We start from the raw sequence: 10526 nt of genomic DNA, 5'->3' as shown, positions 1-10526 counted from the left end.
CACCAATTTACAATCCCACCAACAGTGTAAAAATTTCCTTTCCTCCACATTTTCTCTAGCATTTATTGTTATTTGTATGCTTGATGACTGCTATTCTGACTGATATGAGATGAAATCTCAGTATAGTTTGGATTTGCATTCCCCTAATCACTAATGATGTGGAAGATTTTTCATACATTGGACGGCCATTTGTCTTTCTTCTTTAGATAAGTATTAATTCATTGGCCCATTTATCAATTTTTTGATGTTGAGTTTTTTTAAAATTCTTTATTCTGCATATTTCTTGAGACAGTGATTCTTTTAGTACAGCAAGTAAGGTGTTACACTAGCAGTTGTAGTGCAAAGTTCTGATGATCTTTAAAATAATCCATCTTGGGGTCAGGTCCTCTTCAGGGTCTCTGTGTCCTTCCCTTGTCTGCCCTTAGCATCTACAACCTCTCCCTACCCTACCTGAGGGAATAATGGTCCTCTCTTGGTTGGAGGTGGGACATATCAAGATGTAGAACCTGGCCAAAATAGAGGGATGTGTGTGTGTGTATGTGTTAATACATGGCAAACTGCCACGGAACAGTGTGGTTTGTATGGTTAGAGAATAATATGCTGGAATAAATTAATTTACCCATAATGGAAAAGAGTATCACCGTCATTGGGAGAAGTAGGTTATAAGCAATAGAGTGGCTTAAAGCACTAGAAAATGTAGGGCTAAGCTAATCACATAAATGCTTGGGTCAGAGAAGAGGAATAATAAACATATTTCTTTATATTGGAAAAGTGCCCTTGGGGATGGTTAAATTTCATGATATATATCATTTTATTTACTATCTTAATAGCAGACAACCTTTCCAGAAGCACCCAGGGGTAAGATGCCAAAAGCAGAAAAACAAATGAGGGAAAGGGGGCTCCTGTGCTGTCAGATTGGATTACTGAGGACAACCTGGTGCATAAGCCACCCACCAGATAGTGGCTGATCAGCTTAGCAGGCAGCGCACCTTGGTTGAGAACGCTGGGCACTAGAACAAAGAGAAATCCACTTTCAGGCTCCTGGGTGGAAGGTTTCATTTCAGGATGCCTCTCCGGGGAGCTCCTCTCCATGGACAGCTGAGGCAGAGGTGAACAATTAGGTCTTGGTGTATTTAGAGTCTTCACTGACTGGCAGTCATTTGGGAACACTCTTGTTGTTTTCTGAGGACGCTTGAGGTCGATGGGTACTGGTGTCTTTGACCTGAGGCTTGACAGACAAAGAGGAAGACAACAGAAGCTTATGTTCATCCTGTCTTCCTCCTCTTGGTCTCACAAAGGAAAGAACCTTTGCTAAAGGTCAGGTGATGTCTGAATTGCCTGGTTTCCTTCTCCTTCCCACGGGGTCCCATTTTCTAGCTGGGCAACTCAGGCCCCATTCATTGTTAAGATTATCTCTTGAATTTCAGGTATTGTTTCTTTCTTTTTTGTCCTTTTTCCCACAATGACAATGGTGATGGCTTTGTGCTGGGTAAATAATCCCTGACAGAGAATAGCATTTGTACCCACCAGAAAATTTTAATGGCTCAAATATAAAGCAATATCAAATATCATATACTTCTTCCTCTTATCATGATCTGAAAAATGTAATATATGCCAAATCTAGGCATGTATCTTTATTTTTATAGGCCAGCAGTCATTAATTGCTGCTTGAAACACTATGCTGAGAGGGGTAGTGAGATTGCTTCCAAATTCAGTGAGGTGTTCTCTGCTCAATTAGACACGTTTAACCAGTGGATGAAAGGGCCAGGAATTTGTGTCATCTCATTTTGACTTTTTAAACTGTTTTGCACGCTTTGAAGCTTGTCTCCCTGGTTTCATGTGCTGCTGCCCAAACAGCTGGACACACTATTCAGTTGCAGAAATGTCTTTCTATGCTGGGATTTATCTCTATCACTTATTAATGTTTTCATGCGTAGTAATGATGGTAGCAAATAGAGAATTACTGATCTCAAGGTGGAGTTGTGTGTGTGTGTGTGTGTGTGTGTGTGTGTGTGTGTGTGTGTTGGAGATTGAGCCCAGGGCCTCATGCATGCTAGGTAAGCACTCTACCACTGAGCAACACCCTTAGCCCCCAAAGTACCATTTTTACTTATCACTTTGGAAAACATTTTAAAAATGGTAGTAGCCAGTGTTAATGATGGGGGAGGATTAAATGGACACTCTAATATACTTCTTGTGGGAATGTAGCCTGATCAATCCTTTTTGGAGCACAACTTGAAAATGTACATAAAGGTCTTTAAAATGCAAACATACTCTTTGATCTAGGAATAATAATTATTAGTTTTTTTGGCATTTAACCTCAGGACCCATTGAAGAAGGTAGGAAGGACAGTTTTAGATGACTCGTATCAACGATCCCCTAACCCCAGGCAGAATAATACAGAAGGAGATACTGTGTACTGAGAGAAAGAGATGACTTTACCCTGGGTCCCAATACTGAGCCAGCTACTATAAAACCCAGCACCAGGCAGTCCCCCACAGAATTCAGGATAGTACCTATAGAATGAATTTTTTAAAACTGTTTTAGTGTCAGGTGGGATACACAGCCCCATTGCAATTCAGAATTGCAATCAATCTCAATCTCAGTCTCTGGCCTCTTCCTACTGCTGGGCTGACTTCAGTAGCAGTTCATGGATACTCCTCAGCAGCAGGCAGGCCAGAGCAGTTCTGAGCTTTGGGCACCCTCAAAGACATGCCAGCCTCAGTGGCCCTGAGCTTCTTGCCTGCCCCAGTATTGCATTGTCCCCAGGCTGTGGGACCATGCCAGAGAGCCTGCCCAGAACCTCTGGAGGGGCTGTCTATCGTTTTGTCTGGAAAGGCCCTCCCAATCTGTGAAGAGTTAAATACCTTCTCCTTTAAGTGTGCAGACATCCCATGCACAGCCGCAAGGACCAGGAAAAAGTAAGGAAACCTGACACCAGCAAAAGGGCAAAATAAGGTGCCAGCTACTCACACTAAAGAAATAGAACTATAAGAACCACCTGCCAGTTCAGAATAACTCAGTGAAATTCAAGAAAACAGAGACACTAGATCCAGATGTTTGACTTTGGTCCTTGCCTGGGACACAGGACTTGGGTGCCTCTTCTGGGGAAATACTCATCTAGTTACTCATTTTTTTTTTTTTTTAACCTTCTCTGTTTAACCTTCCTTGTCAACAATTGAGGGCGATGCCACACTGAGTACAGAAGGAGCCTTGTCCACCTGGTCTTTTTACGTGGCCACTAGTGCCCATGAGCCTTTGGTGCAGTTTCTGCCTCCCCCATGGCTCCAACCCTGAGCTCTGTGTTTATTCTTCTTGGATTGCACAGTTAAAGCCGTCCACAGCAACATCAAAAATACAGTGAGCAAGTAGAGTAAAAGTGTAGAAAAGCACAGAAATCTTAAGTATTCTGACAACTCATGCTACCACTACTTTCTTTTTGCCCCTGTGACCAAGGGAAGTTATATGCTTAAGACAACCCATTATAAGATGCTTTTTCCAATCCTCATGGTAACCACAAATCAAAAACCTATCATATTTACACAAAAAATAAAAAATGTAAGTAGTTAAAATATCCCACTAGACAAAAATCACTTAACCACAAAGGAAGACAGCAAGAGAGAAAGATAGGAACAAAAGACCTGGACCCAGTAACAGGAAATAACTAAGAAAAGGGCAATAGTAAGTCCTTATCTATTAATAATCACCTTAAATGTAAGTAGATTTGATTCTCTAAATCAAAAGACATGAAGTGGTTGAATAGATTAAAAAAAATATATCTAACCATATGTTTCTAAAACAGACTCACTTTACCTGTAAAGACACACAGGTTGAAAATGAAGAAATGGAAAATAATACTTTATAAATGAAAACTAGAAATGAGCAGGCATAGTGTTGCTTATATCAGATAAAATAGATGCTAAGTCAAATGTTGTAAAAAGAGACAAAATGTCTTTAAATAATGGTGAAAGAATGAGTGTTGTAAATGGATATTTATTCATGTAATTAGTGAAAAAATAAATGGTTCTGTATCTATAGAATGTGGTACTCTATAGTAATAACCATTAACAAATGCCTATCACTACATGCGACATTAGCAAATCTCACAAATATAATCATAAGCAAAAAAAACAACCCACAGACTAATCATCTACTGTTATGTAAGTTTGAATCAAACAAAGCTAATCTATAATTTTGGAATTCAAGATAGTCATTCCTCAAAGTAAAATTAAGGCATAGTAATAGGGAGCATGAAGTGGACTTCTGGTGTGTAGATAATGTTCTGTATCTTGATCTGGATGGTGGTAGCGTGAGTTGTTAGCGTATTTGAGATTTGTGTGCTTTTCTACATGTTTATCATGTTTATTATTGAATAAAAAATTTAAAGAATCACACAACTATTTAAATAGCTGATTAGACACAGTCAAATCGAGAAATAGTGTTATGTTCTCTAAGCTCTCTAAAAGAACGCATTTTTCTGTTAGGCGCAGTGTTTTATATTGTTTAAATCCTGTTTATTGATGGTGTTATTTAATTCCTTTTCTGGTGATTTTCTGTGTAATTGTTATATAAACTGTCGAATGAGGAGTTTAAGTTCTTTAGCCATAATTAAAGATGTTTTTCTTTTAATGCATTAATTTTTGTTGCGTGTATATATATATATATATATATATATATATATATATATATATATATATATATATATATATATAAAATATATATTTTTGTTTGGTGTATGCTCCTTTAGGAGGCTATGTCTTCTTTGGTAAATTGACCTTTTATTATCATATAATATCTCTTTTTGTCTCTAGAAATTGTATTTGCTTTGAAGTTAATCTGATATGAATATAGCTGCTCCTAGTCTGTGTGTGTGTGTGTGAGAGAGAGAGAGAGAGAGAAGGGGGGGGAGAGGGAGGGAGGGAGGGAGGGAGGGCGGGCGGGCAGATATACCACAGAGTCACTTCTCCAGCCTTTTTTATTTTTTATTTTATTTTGAAACAGTGTTTTGCTAAGTTGTTGAACCTGGCCTTGGACTTATAATCCTCTTCCCACAGCCTCTCAAATTGCTGGTATTTCAGGCGTGCTTAACTACACTTGGCTCCTGCTTCCTTTTAATTAATGTTTGCATGATAAATCTTTCCCCTTTCTTTTACTTTCAATTCTATTATATTATTACTTGTAGTGAGTTTCTTGTAGACAGAACATAATTGGGTTATGTTTTTAAATATTCTCTGCCAACAACTGTCTTTCAATTGGTATGTTTAGATTATTTAAGTGTAATCACTGATATGTCAGGACTTCAGTCTATTATTTTGTTTTCTGTTCTGTGTTCCCCCCCCCACCCCCCGGTGCTGGAGATTGAACCCAGGGCCTTGTGCATGCAAGGCAAGCACTCTACCAGCTGAGCTATATCCCCAGCCCTGTTCTGTGTTTAGGTTTCTATTTTATTTTTTCTGTCTTCCTGTGGTTACTTGAATATTTTATAATTCCATTTTGATTCTTCATAGTGTTTTGGAGTGTATGTCATTGTATAACTATTTTATTGGTTGCTCTAGGTATTATACATATATTCATTATATCACAGTCTACTAGTATCATTATTTTATCAGTTTCAGTAAATTGAAAAATCTCGTGTCTCTACCATTCTTGTTAATAATTCTTTAATAATTTCTCTACGTATATTTAGAACCAGATATGACCTAGTCCAAGGTTTGCTTCAACTGCCCAACATAATTTCAAGTACTTAAGATTATAATGGAATTCCATTTATCTATATTTTTGCTTGCTAGGTTCTTTCTTCCTTCCTGATGTTCTAAATTCTTTTTTGTTTCCTTTCTGTTTATATTTCTACTTAAATTTCTTTAGATATTTTTAAAGGGTCTGGGCAATAATTTTTTGTTTCCTTTTTTTTTCTGAGGATGCCATGATTTTCTTTCATTGCTGAAGGATTTTTTTTTTATGGGATATAGAATTCTAGGATGATTTTATGTTTTCTCTTAGTACTTTAAATATGTGCTACTTCTTCTGGACTCTGTGGTTTCTGATTAGATATCTGCTGTCCCTTGATATACTTTTTTTCTCTTTTATGGGAAGTGTCATTTCTCTCTTACTGCGTACAAGATTCTTTTTTTTTTTTGTCATGTGTTTGCAGAAGTCTGTCTATGATGTTTGGTGTTAATTATGCTTATCCTAAATGTTAAGGATTTGCTCAGATTCTTAAATCATAGGTTATGCCTTTTGCTGTATTTGGGCAGTTTTTAGTCATTAGTTCTTAGCATACATTTAGCCCTGCATTCTTTTTTCTCTCTTTCTAGGATATGAATGTTAATATTTTTTTTGTTATAGTCCCATAGGTCCCTGACACTTTGTTTATTTTTTAGTCTGTTGTCTCTGGCTCAGATTGCATAATTCACTCCCTTCCTTCCTTCCTTCCTTCCAAACCTGGGCAATTTAATGTAATAAGAGTACAAAATTGTATTTATATAGCTTTAGATTCTAAATTGCAACTAACTTTTATGACACTACCATTGTCATGTTTTGATTTAATAACAAAGATTATCAATAATTATCTGAAAATACTATTAAAATACCATTACCACTTACTACTACTTCAAATTTTCTTCATATGATTTAACCAAAATAATATATTATTATTGAGTGCATAAGTAAATATCAGAATCCAGTTGTCATCTAAAAAATCTTTTTTAAAAAATATATTTGTTATATATGACAACACAATGCATTACAATTCATATTACACATATAGACCACAGGTTTCCTTATTCATTTATTTTTATTGATTTTTAAAAATAAATGACAGTGGAATGCATTACAATTCTTATTACATGTATACAGCATGATTTTTCATATCTCTGGTTGTATATAAAGCTGTACACAAAGTAGAGTCCCATTCTTCACGTCTTCATACATGTACTTAGGGTAATGATGGCCACTGCATTCCACTGTCTTTCCTACCCCTATGTCCCCTCCCTTCCCCTTCCTCCTCTTTTCCCTTTTGCCCTCTCTAGAGTTCATTTAATACTCCCAGCCCCTACCCCACCGCCTGCTGCTGAAATAAATTATGAATCAGCATCCTTAAATCAGAGAAATAATTTGGCATTTGGGTTTTTTTGGGGGATTGGCTAATTTCACTTAGCATTATGTTCTCCAGCTCCATTCACTTACCTGCAAATGCCATGATTTTATTCTCTCTTAAGGCTGAGTAATATTCCATTGTGTATATATACCACATTTCCTTTATCCATTCATCTACTGAAGGGCATCTAGGTTGGTTCCACAGTTTAGCTATTGTGAATTGTGCTGCTATAAACATTGATGTGGCTGTGTCCCTCTAGTATTCTGTTTTTAAGTCCTTTGGGTATAGACCGAGGAGAGGGATAGCTGGGTCAAATGGTGGTTCCATTCCTAGTTTTCTGAGGAATCTCCATACTGCTTTCCATAGTCTGCTTGTCTTTTTGTCATTCATTTGGAGGCCTTCTTGGTTCTTGATATGATGAGTGCTTCTTTTTAAATTTGAACCTGGAAATTGTGGGTACTATGGTAGGAGACTCTCAATCTCATTTAAACCTTCTGTCTAACTGGCTCTTTCCTGATATGGCTGTCATGTCAGGGGAATGGGGAGCTCTACTTTGTTACTGTTCAGTGGGGTAGAAATTCAGATTCCTCATGGGGCTCTGTTGACATCTGAAGGTGTTGTCCCTCATTTCTAGGCAGGGCTGGGTTTCTGGCTGTGCAATAGATCTCTGTGGAGGCCTTTTTGTCTGGGTAGTGGTAGGAGTGCTTCATTTCTATTCCCCATGTGGCCTGCACTGAAATTGGGGCAATGGCCTCACTCTTAACTCCCCACGAGGCTTCCTTTGACACCACCCCAGAGGTAGACAGGGAGGATCTTTTTCCTGCTGGCTGGGAATGGGAGACCTGACTCCCCACGTGGAGCCCATGGACACCATGGGGCTTGGAGTCCCAGCTTCCCACTACTATCCCAGTGAGTGTGGGGGCTGGGCAGCAGGTCTAAGCTGTCAGCTTATGGTGGTGGGAGCAGCACTCGAGTTTTTCCATTCTTTGGCTGGAGCAGAGCAGTTTTTATCAGAAGGTTTTCTGTCTTGCTGGATGGACCCTTTTCTGGTCCTTGGCTAGAAAGAGCAGACTTTTATTCAAGCATTTTTTTTTCCATCTGTATCTGTTGGTGTTTTACAAATTCTGACTTTTGTAGCCCCAAGTCTGGTCTATATGAGACAACAAAGCAGCAAGAACCAAAAAGGAAATCACTGCTGTTTTGTACCTAGGGCCCTAAGGTCATCAGCAGGGGTGTGTGTGTGTGTGTGTGTGTGTTGTGTGTTTTCTGTCTACATTTTATATAGCATCTTTACAAATGTTTCATATATAGTTTCATATACAGTCCTTAGCTTTTAGTTGTACTACTGTGAGGATTTGAGAAAAGAATGTCTATTTCATCTCCCTCTACCCCAATTGGCTCAATTTTTTTTCATCTCAACAAAAATCTCTTAAGACCCATTCTGTTATAACATTTGTAAACAGACATTAAATTACATACTAAGTAATACATGAAATTTCTTGAATTTAAAACAAGATCTTTCCAATCTTTTCATCACAATGGAATGGAACACTTTCTCTATCTTTAGAGTTGTCGAACTTTTTTTTCTATGGTTTTTATATTGATATCTAACTTATCCACTTTAGTTGTTAGTCGGTCAAGAATGTCATCTTGCTCCTCAATTTCTGTCTGCATCCCCAGGGCTATCCTTGAGACGGCCTAGTCCCGTGGACAGTTCATCTAAGTTGCTGTCAATTTTCTGGAGATAGGCTCGAAGGTGTGGGTTCTTTGGGTAAGCCTCTGTATTCACAGCAGAACCAGGCCCTCCAAGGACAGAATCTACATCATCCAGCTTTCTGAGGTTTGGATGGCTGGCTTGGTACTTTGTCTCCTATTCTTTACTTGTGTTTATGGCTTCTTTTAAACTGCTGTTCTGCTGGGGAGCAAGAGTACCATTCTGTTCAGATGGGGTCTCCGTTGGTTTGGTTTTGAAGTAATTGACGAGCCCCCCAAACACACTCTTAATGCTATTGATGTGTTTCTGGCTAGTCTTCAAATCTTGATCCATTTTGTCCACCATCTTTTCTGTGTGTTCTAGGACTCCTCGCTGTCGAACTAGTTCCTTGGAAGAGGCAACCCCAATCTTCTCGGACATACATAAGGGCCAGGGACCTGCTAGTGCTGGCGGCTGTGGCCTCTGCCCTGCCCAACATCTCCTGCCGCAGGTACTGCTGCCTGTCGGCGGGTGCATTAGGTCCGTCTGGGAGGTCGCGAGCATCTCTCCACCGGACCGAGTCTTCGTCTTCCGCATCAAAAGGGTTGTAGCTTTTGGGGTAGGCAGACATGGTGCCGGAGAGCCTCTCGGTCCCGGAAAGAGGAGGAGCCTCAAATTTTAATATGGAAGGAAAATAAGGGGAAAAACCCACATTACATAAGACCTTGATTTCGTGAAAAAATTTATGCAAATGAACATTTACACGTAGGATTGTGAACACACAAGTCAACACATGCAAAGGACATACACCAAAACTTAATTCCTTATCTTTGCTTCTGATTTCTTCAAATTAGCTAATTTTTGTATTGATAACTGGAAGAAATAAAGTATAAAAATGGTTTTCCTTTTGTTTAAAAATAGTTTTTCATAGATTGTAAGAGGGTCGTTTTACATGTCATAGACATTTAAGTGTTAAAGACATTAAAGTAGAACTCTAGAAAAATACCAAGGTTGATTTCTATATGAAATGAAAAGAAACCAAAGGTACAAGCGTATTCAGACCTGTCCTTTACCATTTCACTGCCATGATTTATTTTTTAAGCTACCTCTAAATGTAAAACAGAATGATGGTGTATACATCCTCTCTCCTAAGTTATCAGATTGCAGTGAAGCAGTTCCTCCCACCATCTTTACGCTCTGTAAACAATCACTTCACCTTTTTGACCCAGAAGCCTATTAGTGTGACAAATCTGTCTTCACCTGCTCTGCCAATTAGACTTACAAGTGAAGGGCAGCCTCTTGGCTTCCATGCTTGGCTCTGTAACTCATGCTGAGCATGAGGGTCACCCCGTCACCCTGTTACCCTTCACTTTCCCCTCCTGGAAGCTAAGAGGGATGATAGTCCGTATCTGGAAGATAATGAAATGGTCAAGGATTAGCTTGTATATTAAGAGGACCTCAAGGGGAATGTCAAAATCCCACATTTCTGCCACCCCCTCCTCCATCTGAAATTTCTGTTACTAAATCCGAAAATTCATGCAGCTCAAACAGTATAATGCACATTCAAACTTTTTTTTTCAAAAAAGATGCTTTTTCTTTTACTGTGGAAATCTGAATGTGAAGATTTATGAAATCCTTCCTTAGAATGCTGGTCCCTTATGGCTTACAGACTAGGATAAACAGTTTGTCTGCCTTCTTGGACGATAAATCAGAAGTATCCAGTATCCATTATTGAAG

At 38.6% G+C, this 10526-nt stretch overlaps 1 pseudogene; it reads right to left on the bottom strand.

Moving 5' to 3' along the window:
• Window positions 1-8659: 8659 nt before the first annotated feature.
• LOC114095493 (synaptosomal-associated protein 29 pseudogene) lies at window positions 8660-9420 on the bottom strand (annotated as a pseudogene).
• Between the last annotated feature and the right edge of the window lie 1106 nt (window positions 9421-10526).

Source organism: Marmota flaviventris, chromosome 5 (assembly GCF_047511675.1).
Source record: "Marmota flaviventris isolate mMarFla1 chromosome 5, mMarFla1.hap1, whole genome shotgun sequence".
In the NCBI taxonomy this organism is placed as follows: Eukaryota; Metazoa; Chordata; class Mammalia; order Rodentia; family Sciuridae; genus Marmota; species Marmota flaviventris.
Note: the sequence above shows the minus strand (reverse complement) of the source record. Positions and strands in the feature narration are given on the sequence as shown.